The sequence below is a fragment of the Lissotriton vulgaris genome, chromosome 4_1 (genome assembly GCF_964263255.1).
Source record: "Lissotriton vulgaris chromosome 4_1, aLisVul1.2, whole genome shotgun sequence".
Taxonomy (NCBI): Eukaryota; Metazoa; Chordata; class Amphibia; order Caudata; family Salamandridae; genus Lissotriton; species Lissotriton vulgaris.
In genome coordinates, this window is record NC_141691.1 from 1,632,376,155 (window position 1) to 1,632,399,337 (window position 23,183).

The window sequence follows — 23,183 nt, forward strand, 5'->3', positions numbered from 1 at the left end:
GGCTAAAGCGAAAGGTAACTCAAATGAAGGAAAGGGACTAGCAAATTTAGAAGAGGCAAAGAAAAAGTGGCAATGTCACAACTGCGGCAAGTTAGGGCATTGGAAGAACGTGTGTAAGAGTTAGATCTGGGGGTCTCTAGTTGGTAGAGGTAGGTACCACTGTCCAAATACGGACCCTTGCTTCTAGTCAGGGTAAGGAGAATACACTCTATAGATAACCTCTGCTCACCCCCTTGGTAGCTTGGCACGTGCAGTCAGGCTTATCAAAGGCAATGTGCAAAGTATTTGTACCAACACTCACAGTAACACAGTGAAAACACCACAAACTGACTCCACAACAGTTTAGAAAAATAAAGGTATTTAATCTAAACTACAGAAGACCAAAATGACAAAAATCCAACATACACAGTTCAAGAATATGGTTTCAAATGAGTTCTTAAGGTTGCGTTAAAATAATCCACAGTTGGTTCACGTTTTAGGCAACAGTACCTTTAGATGCGACAAAAGTTCCAAGTGAAAGCTGTAGCATTGAAAAGCAAGCGATGAGTCACTCCTGAGACCAAGGAGAGAGCATGTTGTGGTGACTCCGGTCTGTATGGGGAGGGATGCGATACCTTGCGTGGATTCCGGTGCACAGGTTTCAGTGGAAGCGGCTCGTCGAAGGTACGATGCGACGATCTGCGGGACGGCGACGATCTCCGGTGCGGCCACGATGTGCGGCTCAGCGGCAATCTTCTCCTCTTGCGGCCCCTCGATGCGATGCTGATGGAAATAGAAGCCCAGAACGAGGCAGAGAAGAGCAAGGAGAAGTATGCCTTGGAGGAATTTAAATTGACCTTGGCCCATGAATTGAGAATGAGGGAGCTTGATTTGGAGCTCGAGAGGCTTGAGGCCATGAGTGTCTCAGCTGAAGAAGAAACATGGGTAGCTCAAGAAATGAGCTTTGCTAAGTTGAAGGTGGAGTCCAGCTCAGATGGTGGCAGCAAGATTATAGTTTCCAGTGCTGAGAGAAAGGTACAAACACCCAGAGATGGGGCTCCTGCCTTGAGGGAGGGGTTGACATACACCAGGGGGTTTGGGTTTATGAGATAGCTCCAGTGGTGTGCAGTCTCCCTGAAGTAGATTGGGGGACTGGCACAGGGGAGCATATTCCTAGTGAAGGGAGGGACACTCTACTGACTCTAGATGAGAGGTGCAAGATTTTTCCTAACTTTACTACTCCTAAAGTGAGAAAAATCCTAATTTTAAGACTTTCGGTATTCACAGAAGGCATTTAGGAGTCCTAAAGTTAGGAGCCCTAACTTTACACCTACTAAACTGAGAAAAATCCGAATTTTGAGACTTCCGGTATTCACAGAAGGCATTTAGGAGTCCTAAAGTTAGGACTCCTAACTTCTGTGAATACCAAAATGAGTAAGTGCCTTCTGTGAATACCAAAATGAGTAAGTGCCTTCTGTGAATACTAAAATGGTAGTAAGTTTAGGATTTTGTCTTAAGTTAGTTCTGTGAATCGGGACCTTGGTGTGTGAGTGTGAAGACCAGCCAGAAGAGTGTGGGTTGTGTGACAGAGACAGTAGGACACTGTCTTGCCAATCTCAGGAGAGTGGTGTGAGGTACTTTTGTGAGGCACTGGAGGGTGAGGCAAAGGTAGCTTGGTTAACAACTGTGGGGGGCTGTGTGATTCATTTGTTGGAGATCATATTTTAAGTCCATGTTTTCCAGAGTTATGCCAACACCCGGTGGAGTGTGAGTTCTCTGATCCCAGGGAGCTTGCATTGGAGGCAGACCTCTTGGTGAATTCCAGAGAGTCTGAAGAGGCATTGGGGAGTGATCCCAAAAGGAGTGGCACAGATATCTTCCAGACCTGTGAGGTTCAGTGTAGCACAGTTAGGTCGCAGTGTATTGGGTGGGGTGTAGGGGCTCACCTCATGTCTCAGTGGAGAAGGAGTGAGTGTGGGACTGCGTGTCCCAAGGTGCCTGAAACCCAGTCTCAGGGCCTGGAGGGTTCCTTAAGGGAACACCAGGTTGGGGGCCTAGAGGGTGCTAGTAGGCCATTTGAGAAGGATCTCCTAGTGTCTGGTGAACAGGGAATGCCTGTAACTGGCCTCCGTCAGTTCTGGTGACTGGTTGTACCACTCCAGTTGAAAGGGTGCAGAAGTCCAGACTGAGGGGTGAGAGGGGGAAGGAGTCCCCAGTGGGAAAACCAGTGGGCCAGGGGGAGCCAGAAGGGCTGAGTCACCGGTTACTGACCATGGTAACCTCACTTCTGTCCTGCTCTACCTATCACATACACTGCACCCTACCCAGGGGGTACCTTGGGCCTTCCATAGGGGGGACCATTGTGTACAGAAAGGGAAGGGTTAGGCCTAGTCAGTGGGGATACTGACCAGGAGGACATGGCAGTTCACAGACTGCACACAGGCACTGCGGTGGCAGGCCTGATATACCATTTTAGGGATACTCATGTGGGTGACACAATCAGTGCTGCAGGCTCACTAGTAGCATTTGTATCACCAGCCCTGGCACACTCAGTGCACTTTACTAGGGAATGCTTGGTGATACAAACATGACAATCATGGATAACCAATTACAATAACAATTTAGACAGAGAGCATATGCGCTTTAGCACTGATCAGCAGTGGTAAAGTGCCCAGAGTCCTATTGCCAACAACCACAGGTCAGGAAAAACAAGGGAAGAAGAAGCAAAAAGTTTGGGGATAACCCTGCAAAAAGGGCCAGTTCCAACAGTAAGTTACCTCCAAAGGTTAACCCCAAAAATACATCATTGAATCCACGGGTGCGGCATGAGGTAAATCAACAATTGTCGCCACAGCAACAGGTAGTTAAGCAGCAGAGTCAGGTGCGACAACTGCCACCCACACAGTGTAAATCTGCAGAGACAGGATTCTATGGTGGAGAACAGGTAACAAGACCACCCTGTGCAAATGCAAATTCACAGTACTGGCTGAAGTCAGATGGAAATGAATCAGATGACATTTTTTGACGGTGCCTAGGAGAGGAAGAAGAGTGCGTGCTTGGCGCCACTCTAGAGGTAGATCAATCTCGACCTTTTGTGAATGGAAAGGTGAATGGTGTAAATGTTACCTTCTTAGTGGACACAGGTGCTACCCGTTCTACTGTTAGATCAGTAGACACACCCCTCACTGAACCAGTTGAGGTTGAAATTGGCAATTTTAGGAGGATGCATGGATTTGTGGTCTGTGACAGTAGTCCTGATAATCTACTTGGAAGGGGCACACTGTGCAAGATGAACTGTGCCATTTATTGTTCACCATATGGCATTGAATTCCAAACTGCAGATGAAGATAGATTGTAAAAAATCACCAGGTCAATGAAAGATTCAGAATGGAATGTTTCCTATATTTGACAAAGAAAAGATACCCGGTGAAATAAAAGAAACAGTCAGAGAAGAGGTGTGGGACTTTACAGGAGAAGAGATTGGATTAATGAGAGGTGTGAGTCCTGTGAAGACTTCTGTAAAAGAAGGAGTAAATTATCCCAATACACCCCAGTATAAATTGACAACAGAAATAATTGAAGGGATAACCCCTGTTATTGATAAAATGATTGAGCAAAGACTTTTGAAGGAAATATTGAGTATTCCATGTAATTCACCTATAATGGAACTGAAAAAGGAAAACGGAACATTCAGAATAGTGCAAGATTTGCGAAAGGAAAACAAAATCGTTGTACCATGTTGTCCCATTGTCCCAAACCCAGCAGTAATCTTAGATCAAATTTCACATGATTCAGAATGGTATAGAGTCATTGACTTATTTAATGCGTTCTTTACAGTTCCATTACACCCTGACAGCCAACCGATATTTGCATTCTGTTTTGGAGATCGAATTTTGGCATGGTGCCGAATTCCTCAGGGGTATACTGATAGTCCCTCTATTTTTAATCAGTTGCTAAAAAGGTCACTGGAGAGTCTAGATATGCCAGGAAAATCTGTACTTGTTCAATACAATGGTGACCTACTGGTTGCATCAAGAACCAAAGACGCAAGTGTTTAAGACACAATTGCTTTGCTGAATCATTTGGCAGAAGGAGGACGTAAGGTATCTCCATCAAAATTAAATTACAGTTTTGTCAGAAGGAGGTGCAGTACTTAGGTCACAAGATTGCAAAGGGAACTAGAATGCAAATTCACAGTACTGGCTGAAGTCAGATGGAAATGAATCAGATGAAATTTTTTGACGGTGCCTAGGAGAGGAAGAAGAGTGCGTGCTTGGCGCCCCTCTAGAGGTAGATCAATCTCGACCTTTTGTGAATGGAAAGGTGAATGGTGTAAATGTTACCTTCTTAGTGGACACAGGTGCTACCCGTTCTACTGTTAGATCAGTAGACACACCCCTCACTGAACCAGTTGAGGTTGAAATTGGCAATTTTAGGAGGATGCATGGATTTGTGGTCTGTGACAGTAGTCCTGATAATCTACTTGGAAGGGGCACACTGTGCAAGATGAACTGTGCCATTTATTGTTCACCATATGGCATTGAATTCCAAACTGCAGATGAAGATAGATTGTAAAAAATCACCAGGTCAATGAAAGATTCAGAATGGAATGTTTCCTATATTTGACAAAGAAAAGATACCCGGTGAAATAAAAGAAACAGTCAGAGAAGAGGTGTGGGACTTTACAGGAGAAGAGATTGGATTAATGAGAGGTGTGAGTCCTGTGAAGACTTCTGTAAAAGAAGGAGTAAATTATCCCAATACACCCCAGTATAAATTGACAACAGAAATAATTGAAGGGATAACCCCTGTTATTGATAAAATGATTGAGCAAAGACTTTTGAAGGAAATATTGAGTATTCCATGTAATTCACCTATAATGGAACTGAAAAAGGAAAACGGAACATTCAGAATAGTGCAAGATTTGCGAAAGGTAAACAAAATCGTTGTACCATGTTGTCCCATTGTCCCAAACCCAGCAGTAATCTTAGATCAAATTTCACATGATTCAGAATGGTATAGAGTCATTGACTTATTTAATGCGTTCTTTACAGTTCCATTACACCCTGACAGCCAACCGATATTTGCATTCTGTTTTGGAGATCGAATTTTGGCATGGTGCCGAATTCCTCAGGGGTATACTGATAGTCCCTCTATTTTTAATCAGTTGCTAAAAAGGTCACTGGAGAGTCTAGATATGCCAGGAAAATCTGTACTTGTTCAATACAATGGTGACCTACTGGTTGCATCAAGAACCAAAGACGCAAGTGTTTAAGACACAATTGCTTTGCTGAATCCTTTGGCAGAAGGAGGACGTAAGGTATCTCCATCAAAATTACAATTTTGTCAGAAGGAGGTGCAGTACTTAGGTCACAAGATTGCAAAGGGAACTAGACAAGTTACCTTAGAAAGAATCAGAATAATTCAAGGAATGAAGCCCCCCAAAACGCAGAAACAGGTGAGAATGTTCCTAGGAATGGTAGGGTACTGTAGACAATGGATCAGTGCCTTTTTACTGATTGCAAAGCCTTTACAACTGTGAAGGTATAGTGATGGGATACCCAGTGAAGGTATGTGTACCACACTCTGTGGAAATTCTCCTTACTAGGACCGAGACTCAATTCCTGACAAACAACAGAATGACTAGATATGAGAAGGTAATCCTGGGTGCAGATAATGTGACAGTGACAAGATGTGTAAATGTGAATCCTTCTACATTATTACCTGACACTTTGAATGCGGAAGTGAAAGATGAAGTTGACCACAAGTGTCTGGATGTTCTTGAGTATTGTACGAAGTAAGACCTGACATTAAGGATGAACCATTACCTGAATCTGACTATGTGATGTTTGGGGAAGGTTCATGTTTGAGAACTGATGAAGGTGCTCTGAGTGCTGCATATGCTGTATGTACAGTGGCAGATGTCTTAGAAGCATCTTGTCTGAAAGGAATTTGTTCTGCTCAGGTGGCAGAGCTGATTGTTTTGATTGGAGCATGTGAACTGGGAAAGGAAATTTGAATAACCATTGTGACTGATAGTCAAAATGGCTTTGGGGTTGTCCATGATTATGGACAACTGTGGTACCAAAGAGGTTATTTAACTTCTGCAGGATCCCTCATTAGAAATGCTGAATTTGTGAAGATGTTGATTGATGCAATTCAGTTACCTAAGAAAATTGCTGTTGTAAAGTGTGCAGCTCATAAAAAAGGAGATGACTACATTACTGGAGGCAATCGTTTAGTTGACCCCATTGCTAAATATTGTGCTAAAAATTTTGCATCTATAAATCGGGACAGGAAAGAAGAACATGTTTCAAGTCCTTTAATGCTAACAACAGTGGTTGAAACTTGGCAGGAAGTAAAACAAATGAAGGAAGAAGCGAGTGAGGAAGAAAAAGACATCTGGTTGAAGGCCGGTTGTAGACAAAGAGAGGAGGATGAAATATGAGTTTACAAAGATGAAAGACCAGTAATGCCTGATAGCATGATCTCTAACATGGCTCAAATGTATCATGGTCAAGCACACATAGGTAGGGACGCCATGATTAGAATGTTTAGAGAAACCTGGTACAACCCCAAGTTTAGGATGATCGCTGAGAGCCTTTCACAGCAGTTTTTGGTGTGCCAACAGCTAAACCCAAGAAGAAAAACGGTTGTGAGTTTGGGAACCATAGGACGGGAGGGAGGTCCTTTTACTAGAATGCAATTAGACTTCATAGAGTTGCCACGCTGCAACCGACTTCGATATGTACTCGTAATCAATTGTCTGTTCTCACGGTGGTTGGAGGCCTTCCCTACCAGGCAGAATGATGGAGTGACTGTTGCAAAACTCTTGTTAAGATAAATCATTCCACGTTTCGGTTTCCCAGTAACCATTGAGTCAGATCGTGGTACACATTTACAGAATGAACTTGTTCAAATGATTTGCGAAGCACCCGACATTCATCAGAGATTACATTGTGCTTACAGACCAGAGGCTTCTGGGGTAATTGAACAAGTAAATGGAACAATAAAGAACCAAATTGCAAAAATGTGTCTGGCTACTGGACTGAAATGGCCTTTTTGCTTTGGCACTTGTTTTGATGACCTTTAGGAGTACATAAGTCCTCATGGAATACTCATGGGAAGAGTAATGAGACAAGCATTTATACCAGTTGATAAACTGTTGGCTATAAATGATGATATCATACTGGATTACTGCAAGAACCTGTCTGATGTGGTGACTTCTGTATTCCATCAGGTGGAAAGTGATGCTAGCACTAAAGAAAAATATCCAGCTCATGATCTAGTCCCTGGAGATTGCGTTCGGCTAAAAGTGCACAGGAGAAGAAACTAGTTCCTCACTGGGAGAAACTGAGGCAAGTTATTCTGGTTAGCACTACTGCAGTCAAGTGTGCTGGAGTACAGAGATGGGTGCACGCCAGCCACACGATTCGCGTGCCTGAACTGGAAAATTTGCAAACAGAAGAAGCAGAAAGCACTACTGACTCTGGTTCTGAAGGTGAAATGGATCAAAATCCAGATGCTAAAGCTCGACCTGTTTGTCGACATCTGGAAACATCAGATACTAGTTCAGCATCTGGAGGAGAAAGTGAAATCATTAAATTACCAGATTCTGAGGATCGACCTGAAAGTCGATATCTGGTAAGGTCTAGTACCAGTTTGGACACTGATGAGACCAAAGAAAAAACCAGTAGCCAAATAAGTTCTGAAGGACATTTTGAAAACTATGGAAGCAGAAACATAAATCTTGAAACTGGTGAAAAGAAAAAGACTCACGATGAGGATAAGCTCCCATGTACCAGCTATGGGGGAGTTCCTAACAGAATAACTGAACTGACAAAAGAAAACACAGGTTCAGTGAATAAGGCAGACATTATTAAGTTAAAAATAAGAGGAAGTGATGAGAAATCTGAAACTGAATCTGATGACAGTGATGATGAGTCAGAAAAGGGGGTGGTGATGAACAGAGTGTCTGAATTAAGCAGACCACTCTTACCCAGTCCAAAGATCAGGGCTTGATCCATCACTGTTATTTATCTCACTGCACCATCCCAGTTCAGAACCTGGCTATATGCAAATCAGTCTGTCCCTGGCCCAGTGCATCATGGGAACAGGGCAGACTAAACTACCAAGCCAATTCTTCACCAGAAAGGAGACAAGCTACCGGGGACCGGTTTCTGGCATTTCAGCCGTTGTCGGCCCGGCTTGCTTGAATCCTGATGGTGCAGTGAGAAAGGGACTCATGTCTGAGTATACCCTGCCACACCTATAGTGGCCAAAAACGATTCAGAAAAGGGGGTGGTGATGAACAGAGTGTCTGAATTAAGCAGACCACTCTTACCCAGTCCAAAGATCAAGGCTTGTTCTATCACCGTTATCTCACTGCACAATCCCAGTTCAGAACCTGGCTATATGCAAATCAGTCTGTCCCTGGCCCAGTGCATCATGGGAACAGGGCAGACTAAACTACCAAGCCAATTCTTCACCACAAAGGAGACAAGCTACCGGGGACCGGTTTCTGGCATTTCAACCGTCGTCGGCCCGGCTTGCTTGAATCCTGATGGTGCAGTGAGAAAGGGACTCATGTCTGAGTATACCCTGCCACACCTATAGTGGCCAAAAACGATTCAGAAAAGGGGGTGGTGATGAACAGAGTGTCTGAATTAAGCAGACCACTCTTACCCAGTCCAAAGATCAGGGCTTGATCCATCACCGTTATTTATCTCACTGCACCATCCCAGTTCAGAACCTGGCTATATGCAAATCAGTCTGTCCCTGGCCCAGTGCATCATGGGAACAGGGCAGACTAAACTACCAAGCCAATTCTTCACCAGAAAGGAGACAAGCTACCGGGGACTGGTTTCTGGCATTTCAGCCGTCGTCGGCCCGGCTTGCTTGAATCCTGATGGTGCAAAGTACAGGTCACCTGAATGGACCTATGTTCCACTGCCTCCAATAGAGGAAATCAATAGCAGCCAAGAAAATCTGAATTGCCAAAGGGAGTAAAAGATAAATAAAGAGAAAAAAAGGTTGCATAACCTGGGAAACAAAAGAGCAAGATAAAAGAAAAAAGACAAGATCTAAATTGAATTTGACAGTAAAGACACTGACGTGAGTGTAAAAGGAGTTGAAAGGTCACTATAAAGGAGGAAAAAGAAATGGCTACTAATGATGTACAAAAATCGAAGTGTGCTCTTTTTAGAAAATGGTGTAGAATGTGGTTAATATGTGTAGGATTATTAATGATAGTGTGGTTAATATTAGCAATTGTGATTCCTTTTAGACCTGAATTTGAGATTACAAAGGCAAATGAAAGTGTAAAAGAGAAGGTTTATGAGTCGAAGAGTAATGTGAAACATGTATATAATCCTAATTTGCATAAAGATAATTCTATAAGTGATTTCTCGAAAAATACTTTTTCCAAATCATTGTCTGAATATGTGAAAACAATAGACGCACACAACTGCTATGTCTGTATGAAGTTGCCTGCATCTGTATCAGATGGTGTGACTTATCATCAACCTCCCTTTGACGTATGGAATTACTTGTAGTGTGTTATCTAGTTTGTTTTACAAAACACGTAAATTGGAGTATTATTATTCTAATTCTGATGACACCTTTGCAACTTTGAAAGTTGTACCTGAATTGAACAAAATTAAACCTGGCAAAGTTTTTGGTGAATATTTTTTTGAAACGTAAGAACTGACTTTTTATTATGCGTTCAAACATAATTTGACTTGTAAAATGTGCAATGAAGAGAAAGCCTATTTGGATATGGTAGAGGAAAGGAGAATCCAGTACAAAAGAAAAGAAACTGCAAAGAAAACAAAATCAACAATGTGGACTATTGAGGATGAAAATATAGAGGGAAAATTTTTGTGAATGTGGCAATACATATAGATACACCACAAATAGTGAAATTGTGTATTCAAAGAGATAACACGTTGTATGATAATTATTTTGTGCTTGCAAGTCAATGTGAAGATACCTATAGTATAAAAGGTGGATGGGGATTTACAGGTGGTGTTGATCCTGTTTTTCCTGGGATATAATTTGTGTGCGGTAACAAGGCTTACTATAAATTGCCGGACCTTTGGTATGGATCCAGTTTGGTCTTTCCTAAAATATTTCATGTAGATAGAGGAACTAATGGAATTCATGAAAACGGTAAACCATTAACCCGTAGAAGAAGGGAAAGTGTATTAGAAATAATAGGTAATGTTTTTGGAGGATTGATACCAGCAGTGGGCATATCTTTTAATGCAAACAAAATTTGAAAGTTGTCAACGATAGTAGATCATTTATCAACTGATACTGCAGGAGGATTTTTAATGGTAAATACTGAAATGGTTGCTATGAGAGCTATGGTGATGCAAAATCGACTTGCTCTTGACATAATATTGGCAAAAGGAGGAGTCTGTGGGATTTTGAAGGTACAACACTGTTGCACCTATATTCTGGACAAAAGTCAAAATATTCAATGGTATATTACAAATATTAAAGAATTGCATAAAGAAGTTGCTCCACTGGTGGTTGATGGTGTTCTTGAGAAACTTGGTAAGAGTTTTTCAACTTTAAATAAATGGTTTCTTGAAATGGGTAGGTCAACAATAGAGAACCACCATTATAGTCCACTGACTGTAATGGTAGTAATGATATTAGTCTTAAGATTAGCTTGTAAACTTAGAAAAAGGAGAAACATTAAAAAGTCTATAGAAAGGAAAGTTGAGGAAAGTAAAGAAAGAGCATGTGAGAAAGGAGGAATGGAGTTGAAAGAATTTAAAGAAAGACTTAACTATGATAGAAAGAAAATGGAAGATACAAATGTTTATTAGAAGCGTTATTGCACTATATTAGTATGACAAATTCACATGATTAATGTATTACGATTTGCAACACAAGCAAATTAGTATCCCACGTGTACTTTTCTGTGTGTGTTTTCTTTTTCTGTGGGTTAGTTCCAAATCCACTCGATTAATACATATTATAATTATGAGAATCTAACTTTACGAGGGGTTTACAAAAAATGTTGGCACAGCCTCGCTCCATCAATTCCCCCCTTTGGTGATCTTACCACCAAATAACACCAAACATTTTTATAGAATTTTTCAAAAACAGAGAGAGAGAGTAGGAGTGGGCATCTCATGGTTCAAGTACGTCCAACTGCAGAGCTGTGTCAAATCCCAGCAAAACCAGAAAAAATCCATCGGCTGGGGTGACAGTCATGAACAACAGCTAGTAGCCAGGCCAGTAAGGAGGAGGGGGGTCTCCTACAGGGCAATAGAAGTGGCAGTGGATGGCGAATTTAAACTCGCAAACGAAGTATGGAGTGAACATCTTCCAAATGTACAGTGTGAGCAATTGTAGCAGAACTCATTTAAGTCTCTCTTTAACATAGTAAAACCTGCATGGCTAAAGAGAAACCACATATTCACTGTTCATAGGGCCTGTCTTTCCCCTCTAAGGTTTTCTAAGTTTTCAACGGGGTCGCAAGTTAGCTGTACGAAGTGTGGTCTTGTCAAAACATTGGACATTCATATGTTTAAAGACTATCCTGTCTTTGTTTTGGGATAAAGTCCAGAAGACATTGGAGAGTATTTTGAAAGCCCCAATACAAATAGGGTTGGCTTTGATCATTTTCGGCCTTACAAAACAAGTCACTGGTCAAGCTAGCTCTCTTTTATTTTATGCTATTTTGCAAGCCAGGAGGCAAATATGCAAGCATTGGATTGACCCTACCCCTCCGATGCACTCTGAATGGTTGGACTCGAAGTTAGAGACTTCTAAGATTGACCTGTCGAGAGCCTGTAGTAAAAAAAAGACAGCATTTTGGGACCTGTTACTTAAGTGGGTTAAGGCATGAACGATGATAGGGAGGCATACTCTTGTTTTAATAATGTACTCAAGAAGAGCGGGTCCTATGATTATGCCTCCTTGGTAATCTTCAGCCACGTTGGGCACCCCCGTTCACCTGCCAACGAAGGTGTCCATCAGTTTCTTACGTACCTAGTGGAAGAGAAACTTCTCCCCCTCTTAGGGGGAAGTAACACCCATGTCTGCCAATGCACCTTATAGGCCGAAGGCACTGTGAGATTCCAACATAACGCCTACACTCCTCAGACTGAGGAGCTATGGTACGGACAGCTTGGGCTTTTAATGGTGTTTGTGGCAAATGAGGACAAAAAAACCAAAAAAAACACTGATACTGCCTATATGGGAGTGCTGTGTAGTCAGCAGTCAGCAAAACAAGCATTCCTGCCAGAGGGCCTGCTTGCCTGAAAGAAATGCAAAAGTGCACAACGACTTAATCTGCAAAGATTAATAACGCTTGGGAGACGGTACTGGCTTTATTTCTTTGAATCACTCAAAACTTTGTGATGACAAAGACTTATTCTTTTTGAGTGGTTGTGCAAAGAGTTAATGTTAGACCTGGCATCCTTGGTGTGGTTCATCTGTATTTTTGCCTCCACCTCCTGTATTTTTAACTATGTGCTGCTTTAGGTACTCTGGGCACTTTGCTACTGCTGATCAGTACCAAAGTGCAAATACTCTCTGTGCACATTGTGATTATGACTGATTATCCAAGATTGCCATATTTTATTTACTGATAAGTCGCTAAAAAGTGCACTGTGTGTGCCCAGGGCCCTGTAAATCAAATGCACTAGTTGGCTTGCAGCACTGATTATGCTACCCACACAAGTAGCCTTTCAAATGTGTCTCAGACCAGCCTCGGACCCAGTTATATCTGACAACAACATTGAAAGCTGTAAGATGCCATTAAAATGTCTATTTGCACTTTGTAGTGATCCAGCGCTGTTCTCAAACAACCCTCGAACCATCACGGAACACTCAGGAACTATCACACTTCACTCGCTGGTGGAGCCCATTGCACCGCGAGTGATTCACTCACATGAATCAGTCTGCTCCCGAGATCAGCGAAAAACCAGAGGACGAGCTGCTGGATAGCTAGTACCCTACTTCATCTATTAATTTAAATTCTACACATTATATACATCTACATTTCCTTGAATTCACTGTGGTATTTAAATCTCATAAACAACATTTAAGGCACCCCACTGTTTTTGCCAATGGATCAGCTAGTAAAAGTTAGTTATGGACAACAAGACCCGCTTAATTTTCCATTTATTTAATTTTTATTTCTCTTTAAGTCTTCTAGCATGACCTTACATTCAGAATTTTAATCTTTATTCAGGAAAACTAGATTAAACATTTATCTAGTCGCTTCAAGTAAAAAAAAATAAGTTCAATTAGTCTACATTTATTAGCAGAATAGTTCAGAAAGGAGAACATTCAAAGACATATTGCCCATCTTCTTGGTCATAGAGGAAAAACAGGATTAAACAACAAAGTTCCCCAAAACAGCCTCTTTATCTTCCGCGATGTTCACCTTCCATCCTGACTCCGATCCCATCAAAAGTTAAAGTCAGGAAAAATGTCAAAGTCTTTGCTCCAAGGAAATCGATCAGTCTTGACAGAGAATCGTGGTGCAAGAATAATTCAAAAGCAAGCTTTTTTTCTCTCTTCCAAATGGCTTCTTTTATACCCTTTCCCCCTAACTATCTACCTAAAATTTGAAACCTTATGGTCCACACTCTTTGCTCATTGGTCCATTCGAGGGGTGGGGAAGATCACCTCATCTCCTCATTGTCCGAACTTTTCAAACTCACTTCCATAATTCTCATACTATCATAATTGTTCATGTTTGCAACATTTCATTTCCGTCCTTATATAGGCACTTCGGTCAACTTTCCCAGGCTCACAACTTGAGTATTCCATTTTCACACCATTCTGCTTCTCAGGCTACGCTGACCTTGACATCAGCAGCCCAGGCACAGGCTGCTCGTACATCTCTCGAGTACAGTCGCGTATGCGTAGAATTACACTTTCCCGGAGTCTCGCAATCCCTCCATATTTTATTAGGCTGCATGGGCCATGACGGGAACTATTATAGAAGCAAACACAATTAAACGTTAGATTTTGAAGTAAATCCCTTCTGTTTACCTCCCACCATTCTAAGTTTACCCTGTTAGTGGTTACCTAGCCTTAAGCCACAAAGAGGCGCTGTTTTCTTACCATTCTCCTTCGTTCTTTGCCACAATGAATACTAATATAAGCATACATGCATAGCTTTGTTAAATTAGTATGACAAATTCACATGATTAATGTATCACGATTTGCAACACAAGCAAATTAGTATCCCACATGTACTTTTCTGTGTGTGTTTTCTTTTTCTGTTGTTTAGTTCCAAATCTACTCGATTAATACATATTCTAATTATGAGAAACTAACTTTACGAGGGGTATACAAAAAGTATTGACACAGCATCGCTCCATCAATTCCCTCCTTTGGTGATCTTATCACCAAATAACACCAAACATTTTTGTAGAATTTTTCAAAAACATGTTTCAGGTTCTTTTCAGTCAGTATGACTTAAACTTTTGTATCTTCCCATGAAATGAGAGTACCCTCATAGGCCAAATCTCTCCATATTTTCAAACCTGCTTTCCTGAGTGGTAATGCTAGCCTATCCTGAAGATATTCTGGTGAACCCGTTGAATCTCAAAGTGGCGCTAGGCTTGAAAATTAATTAAGGCCCACCAGATGTTTTAGTCTAGCCCATACTCTGACCATTGCCTAGAGCACTTTGAGTTTAACCTTTTTTAAAGAATGTTGGTGCCCCAAATTTAAACAAGAAGCCCTCTTCAGGCAGACTGGCCCCCCTTAACAAAGCAAAACCAAAGGGGATGATGGACGGAGTGTTGAACCCCCAGTTAACTGTTCCGTGTTTAATTCATCATCATTCTTTAGCTCACTCCGAGGATGCTTGTTTCCAGTCCAAAGAAGACATGTCTTAACTATGGGGCGGAGTGAGCTAAAGAATGATGATGGAATAAACGCAGATCAGTGGACTGGGGGCGAGTGCTTGCAATGTTCAACACTCCATCCATCATCCCCTTTGGTTTTGCTTTGTTCCCCCTTAGAATAGCCTGGAACATGTCTCCTGTCCCAGAGCTTATAGGGACAAATAAAAAAATATGTACAAGACAAGACATTATGAGAGCGCAGGAAAAAAGGAAGAGAGACTATGATTTTCAGTTTTTAGAAAGTGCATGTAACATCATATATTTGAAAACACATTTCATACAAGACAGTGGGAACAGCACTGTAGGCACAAGATGAGGTGGCAACCCAAGGGGGCTGTGTTTACTAGTGATAGTGAAGCAAAGAGTGACGGTGCGAGTGACACGGATTCCTGCAACTCTGCTGCCTTGGAACTGTGTCCCGGCCCCATACTTTGACGGCAGTCCGCCCGACCATAGAGGTATCGGAAGTAATTCTCCGACGAGGGGTCTGTTTCGCACGACCCCAGTTTCTGTAATCACAACCAGCAAAGACGTTTTTCTTCTGCCCAAGCCAAATCGGGGGTCCGAGGTTGCACCCACGCTTCGCCTTGAATTGATCCCGGCTCCGGAAATCACCCAGCTGAACCAAGTACCCCAGGGACCCTCGAGGTCACTCCGTACAGTTTTTTCCGTACCTCTCATAACCTACTTCGTGAACTCCGCCTGCCTTCTGGAACTACACACTACCCGAACTGGCAACCCTGTCCCGATGAAGATCGTGAATAAATAGGATTGAAAGGGCGTCGACCCTTTTACAGCATGACTCGTGGTGCACCATCAACTTTGGTTCTCAAAGCAAATAATCATCACTCATTGATCGAGGACGAACCACTGCCATTGTATATATTGTCTCTGTCACATTGTCGCCTTGCGTCCTTCGCTGTACTCACACACTTGTCACTCGTGCCGTCACTCTTTTCTTCACTATCACTAGTGCACAAAGCCCCCTTGGGTTGCCACCGCATATTGTGCCTACAGTGCTGCTCCAACTGTCTTGTATGAAATGTGTTTTCAAATATATGATGCTACGTGCACTATCTAAAAACTGAAATTCATAGTCTCTCTCCCTTTTTTCCTGCGCTCTCATAATGTCTTTTACATATATTTTTATTTGTCCCGCTTACTGAATCCGGTTGAGATATTGTTCTTTAAAATACATGTGCACCCAGATATCAACTCGGTCTATGGGTTATACTCCTGTCGCTTTACCCCCAGAGCTTACAGGCATTTTAAACAGCATCCGCGACTGTGAGAGCTGAAAGTCTGAAGTGTAGTACTGTAAGTCAGGTTGCGCAAGGCCCACCCTCTTTTCTCTCCTACACCTTAGCTTTTTCCAGGCTATTCTGGTGGTTCTGTATGCCCAGATAAAAGAGTTTACCACCTGCTGAATTTTATCAATGGCTGGTTTATCATAGTGTAGGGGGATTGAGTTGAAGACAAAGATAATCTTTGGAAGTACCACCATCTTAACTAAATTCACCCTCCCCAGAATGGTTAAAGGGAAGTGGGCCCAGGATTTCATCTGTTTTTGACACTTCCTTGAGACTTGTGCTAGTTTAACTTCTGCAATCTTGGCTATATCCTGGACGATTTTGACTCCTAAGTATTGCATGCTAGGGCTGACCCGATGTTGACACCTCTCAAGATTCCACATCATGATCTCAGTCTTCCCGACATTCACCTCGTACGCTGAGAACTGCCCAAATTCCTGTGCTAGTCTGATCACAGTGGGAACATTGTTTCCAGTTCTGCTGAAAGGACCAAAATATTGTCAGCATACAGGACCACCTTCCTCTTTTACTCTCCATGACTAAAAGGCACAATGCTGGGATATCCTCTAAGCCTCTAGGTGAAAGGTTCTATATACATGTCAAAAATTAGAGGGGAGAGGGGACAGCCCTGTCTGGTACCCCTAGTAATCTTAAGTGGTTAAGTTTGATTTCCATTGATCAACAGTCTAGCTGATGGCTCTTGATATAACAAGTGAACAGTATATCAGAACTTTTTGCCCAAGTTAAATTTCACCATGACTTCCGACAGGTAAATCCAATTTACCCTGTCGAAAGCCTTAGTGGCATCTAGGGTCAAGGCTGCAAGAGGATGTGAATAGGTTCAGGCGATATCTATTGCTCTGATAGGATCATATATGAGGTCTGATACATGTCTTCCTTTAAAAAAAACCTTTTGGTCTTAATGGAGGATGTCATCAGCCACAGACACCAGCATTGCTGCCAATATTGAGGCAAAGATTTTATAGTCCGCATTTAAAAGCAAAATGGGCCAGTATGACCCGCATCTTGCTAGATTTTTACCGGTTTCAATATCAAGATGACTATAGTGTCATTCCAAGACCCAGGAGGCCTTGCACCCTATGCTAGTATCATGTTGAATAATTATATCAACACCAGAATTATCGCCTTGCCCAATGATCTATATAGCTCAGCTGGTCCCCCGTCGGGGCCCATGGCTTTGCCTCTCTCACAGCCATCTAAAGCCTTCTTCACTTCCTCTTCAGTGATGTTTTGTTCTATGTCTTCCTGTTGTTTAGGACTCATAAGTGTCAATGTAGTCCTATCCAACCAATCTTTGAATTTAGGCCTATCCTGTACACAGTCTTCTTGGTATATATCCTGACAATATTCAAAGAAGGCCTCACCATGTTCTTTATCAGAGGATAGAACATCCCCCTCATCCCCAACTGTAATTTCCTTAATCTGATTACGTAGCCGGTCTACTTTGGCTTTCAATGCCAATAGTTTTCCTCCCCCTTCCCCATACTCAAATGGGTGATCTTACTTGCCTCCCTTCTACGCAAAAGCCTTGTTTGGAGGACATTCTCCAACTGCTCCCTTAATCTCCTAAATTTACCCAGGTCTTCTTGCTGACTACGCAATGCAGCCTGGCTATTCAGTTTTGCCTCCTCAGCCAACATTTCCGCCTCCAGAGATGCAATCTCTCCCCTATACTTTTTATTCTTGTGATTCAACCTACTAGTAATAATGCCCCTTATAAAGGCTTTAAGGGAGTCCCAGACCACGGTGATAGTTGCTGTGGCCAAATTGGTTCTCAAGAAGTATTCGGTCTCTTGATGTAGGAAGGCCATCTCTTTCTCTTCTAAGAGCAAAGTACGGTCAAATGACCATGCTCTGGGCTCATGGGCATGGCACCATTCAAGATCTAATAATATTCCTGAATTGTCTGACAGATGGGACGACAAACAGATTATATCTTTGACCTTGCTCCTCAACCTTGGGCCAACTAAGATACAATTTAGTCTTGAATTCTGTCTGTATTTAAAGTTTCGATTATATACTCCCAGTTGCTGCCCCATATCTTTCCCTCCATAAATCGCATAAACCATTTTGAACCATCATGGTCTGAAGATACACCCTAGATCTTGAAGGGACGATGGCTCTACTACTCACAGATTTGCCTAGTTTAGGATTGAGAATGATGTTAAAATCACCGGCCATTAAAACCGGTTCTGGGAAATCTAATAGGTGCGAGAATATAGTTTTAAGAAATGAAGGGTCATCTTGATTTGGGCCGCAGTAGCCAATCATAGTAAGAAGAATACCCATTATAGTAACCTTCAATATTGCCCATCTGCCACCTGGGCCTTCCATATGTTGTAGAATCTGGATATTGGCTTTCTTGTTAAAGAGAATCATAAGCGCTCTAATGTTTGCCGTCTAGTTAGTACAAATAAAAGAATCAACCCATTTCTGGCTTTTAAGAATTTCCTTAGTTTCTTATTTAAGAAGGTGTGTCTCCTGGATGACAATGCCCTGCGCACGAGAGTACCTTAGATATTGCAAAATTCTTACTCTTCTAGAACTTACGTGCAGACCATTGACATTCCAGGGCAATATCAGGAGTGATTTCATGGCAGCCTAAGTCTGAAACCCCGAGCCTGCTCTAAACCAGGAAACAACTGACTCGAGACCCCTCAAAATCTCCCTGCAGCTAACTGGTCTAGATTTAATATAATTGTGGCAAATGAGAAATGTTTATATTTTGAGCCCCGTGCTCCCCGACCCCCCCACTCCTCTCATCCCCCCTGGAGAGCCCTTCGCCCATTTATCTGGACCGGTGTTGTCCAGGTGTTGCACCCCGGAGCAGCCCCATCTGTACTATTCTAAACGTGGGGAATTCAAACAAAACAAAATTTAAGCCCTTACCAGAACGTAAGTGAGTGAATAAGTGTATAGGTGAAGAAGTGAGCCAATCATAATTCAAGTCATCATTCATTCTTACTTCTCATTTCGATTTGCACAAGACCGGAGAAAAAAAGGAATCTGATATTAAAGAGCGGGCCCCTCACTCAATCTAGATTGAACCCAAAGAAAAGAGAATTACTTCTAAGGGATCTGCTTTCCGATGGTGTCAAGCAACTCATCCGCCTCCTGAGCTGATCTTATAATATGCATTTTATTGTTATGTATAACTTTTAGGAATGCGGGGAATTTCAGCTTACTACTGCACCAATCTTCTTGAAGTCATCAATCTTCCTACCTAGTTCACACTGTTTTTCAGGAGTAACTTTGGCAATATCTGAATGGATTTCGAAGGAGAAAACTCTGACCCTTGATGTTTTGCCTTTAAAGCCAAGTTAAGTATTTTCTCCTTAAGTGAGTAAGTGAGAAAATTAATAAGAATTTTTCTTGGCTTTGTTCTATTTGGGTTCCTACGGAAGTGGTCTCTATGGGCTCTCTGTATGTCGTTCCCTAGGGTCTCAACTGACTCATCAAGCTGCAAACCTTCCTTAAGCAGAGAAGTAATATACACTTTAAGATCAGTCCCTTTACTCACTTCTGGAATGTTCATTGGGGAACATTTAGAACTCCATGTTAATCAACGTAAAGGCTGAACGCTCATCATGTTAGCTGCAGAGGCATGTTTCAAAGTGAGCTGTAGCTCAAAGTCAATCCTGTTGCAAAACATTTGTGAGAATAGCCAAAGTTTCTGTTGGCAATAGATTATCAACCAGTGGATTTCTAGCCACATGTGTGAATATTAAACAGTTGTAATATAGTACTATAGACAAATTATGTCTTAGGAGGACGTTTATAAATTATGGATGTTTTTTTGCAGAACTTCGCTGAAGATATTGAGGCATTGCAGATCACTGAATAATGTAGAACGTGGGGTTGACCCTCTCAGAGGAGGATTAATTCAAACTGGATTGTTAAGTACAGGTCTAACATTGTATCTCATTCTGTTCATTTAAGAATCTGTGGCCCACATGCATCAATCTCGGCTTTTGCGACTTCTAAATTGCGATAAAAAGCGATTCGCAATTTAGAAATCGCAAAAGCCTATGCATGATTATTTTTTAATTTTTTATGCAATTCGGTAGAAATCGCAATTTCTACCGAATCGCATAAAAAATGTGATTTTGAAATTGCGAATTCGCAATTCCCATTCATTCCTATTGGCCAAAAGGCCCATAGGAATGAATAGGAATTGCGAATTCGCAATTTCAAAATCGCAAATCCTGATTGCATTTCAAGGGTGGTGAGGGGGGTTCAAATTAACCCCCCCTGCACTCCTGAAATGTATTTTTCGCATCATGTTGCACACACACATGTCCTAAGGACATGTGTGTCTGTAACATGAATGCTTTTGAAATGCGTTTTCAGTGTTAATTAGACTTTTTGCAAATTTACCGAGTAGTTCAACTACTCTGTAAATTTGTCCCTCTAATTGCGAATTCGCAATTTCAAAAGTATTCATGCATTGCTTTTAGGAAATCGCAAATTTGCGACTTCCTAAAAGCAATCGCATTTTTGGAAATCGCAAAAATGTTGCGATTTCAAAAAATGCTTGATGCATTCCAAAAAGCATTTTTGGAATCGCAAACGGCCGATTTTAAGGAATCGCACCGTTTGCGATTCCAAAAATGCTTGATGCATGTGGGCCTGTGTGTTGTGTTTTTACCAAACTTCAAAGGGTTGTCGATAAGCCCTGACTGAATGTGTCATATCAGTGGAAAATGCATTCCTGTCAACTTGTTGCCTTAAAATTGTGGCTCCTGTGAAGTCTTTAGAGGTTTGTTAGAGGGTGTTTAAGGTTTAAAAAGGAGGTCACTTCCCCAAAGTCTTTGAATCCATTGTGTTTGCTAGGTGGGTGAATACTGATAAAACGCCAACACTTTGTGATATATAATTGGAAGGTTGGAACAGTGTAATAATGCCTGCTATGTTTAGGCATCTACTGCATTTACACCCACATTCTAAACTATATTAGAAATGACTTCTCTGCAAATACAAGTGACTCCTGACATTGTATAATCCACAGTCTCCAGTCTTCCCTACTTCTTTTCTTCTGATGTTAGCACATAAATGGCAGCTTTTGCTAGGCAGAGTGAAATCCCAATTTGATTATTAATGAGAGTGGCTTCCTGAAAAATAATTGTCACGCATGTTAAATTGTATTATTAATGTTTTACATGTGTTTGCAAATCTTTAAAGGTTATTGAACCTTTTTTTTTTAGTTAAGTTAATTTTGTTGATGTTTGTCCACAACTATTTCTATCAGCTTGAAGGAAGGCATTGTGGGGAGACCAGTGGGCATATGTTAGAGTCTTCTGATGTTTCTCACGCGTATGGAGTGAATAAGATTTAATTAGATCTTCCACTTTTTCAGAATTTGAGGTCTTGGTAGGCCACCTCCCTCCAGGCCATTATGGACCCTGTTTCACGCACTAGACTTTTTTATGATAGCCTAATGCTTTCTGAGTGTTGTACCCCTATTTTTCTTCCAATTAACTAATTAGACTAACACACCTAAAATCAATTATTAGTAGGCGAAAAGTTCAGAACTGGTGAAAGACTGTGGGCCTGATTTAGATTTTGGCTGACGAGTTACTCCGTATAAATCCCATGATATCATATGGGCTTCATATTTTGGCAGATGGGATAATGGCACCGTTGGGATAGAGTAACTCATCCGCCGAAATCTAAATCAGGCCCTGTCTATAATGATCTGGAATGAGGTGATCAGTGTGAGTATATTCACAACTTTACTTTGAGTTTTAAAGCCTTGCACCAAAGGCAAAGCCCTGCTGGAAAGCGCAAAATTATTTTTCAAACCCCAAAGAAATGAACATGCCCCACTATTGTGATATTTCATTTGTTTTATTTGTAAGCCTGCTGTACGAGTCCGGTGTGCATACCCCATAGAGTTGACCTCTTTCAATCAATCAATCAAGGCATTTATAGAGCGCTCTATTCACCCGTTAGGGTCTCAAGGCGCTGGGGGCTGGGGGGGAGTAGCTACTGCTCGAACAGCCAGGTCTTGAGTAGCCTCCTGAAGGTCAGAAGGTCAGAAGGTCTGCTGAAGGAGGATGAGGAGGGCGTTCCAAGATTTAAAAAAATTATTAGCCACCACTGTTAGCATGGTATATCTGTTTACCTTTTGATATTGATTTTGCTTATGCAGTAAGTATACCACTTATTGCAATCAAAATTAAGATGGGTTACATGGATTATGTACCAATTAGAGCTCATTCCGTGAAGCTCTAGGGCAAGGTCAAGAAGGTCTACCTTGCTTTATTTTAGACACAGTAAATACACTTTATAAAAGTTAATAATCTGATACCTGTGTTTTTATCATTAAAACTTCAAAAATTACGGATGCACATTGCACGAAAGGATTCCCTGCAGATGCATATTAAGTAGCTGCTCACATCTGAAATAGCATGATGAATTACAGTCCAAAGTTTATACAGTGACCTGCATTTTATAGTTTTATGAATAACTAATGGGAAATTTTAATCCATAAACCTCACAAAAATGGGCCAATGTGTTTTATGAACTGTAGCAGGATCCCAGTTTGCATTTCTATTTATAAACTAAGCAGCTACATAAAACCATGCTTGGGAAAGCTGATGGAAATCTAAAAATGTGGGTGCTTCTATTTCGAACTTTTCGTTTAAGTCTTAACAGAGAATAATAAAATTAGTGTTTTTTGCAATTACATCTTTACGGTGGTCATGGAATTGTGGATGCAGTCATTTCAGAATATGCACAATGAATGATATAGAAGTATACAGTCATAGCAAAGAATAGATGAATCGGTGTTTGTGAAATAAGAGTGAAGAAATGATGAAACGATTAGCTAAGAGAAGGGGTGTAAGTACTAATGTAGGCGCTAAAGAAAGAATGGAGAGAATGAAAGAAAATGTGAAAGAGTAAACTATGCTTCGAGACAGGTTGGGAAGGGGAGAAGAGGTGGGGCCTGATTACAAGTGCTTGGTGTATTCCTACCTGTATG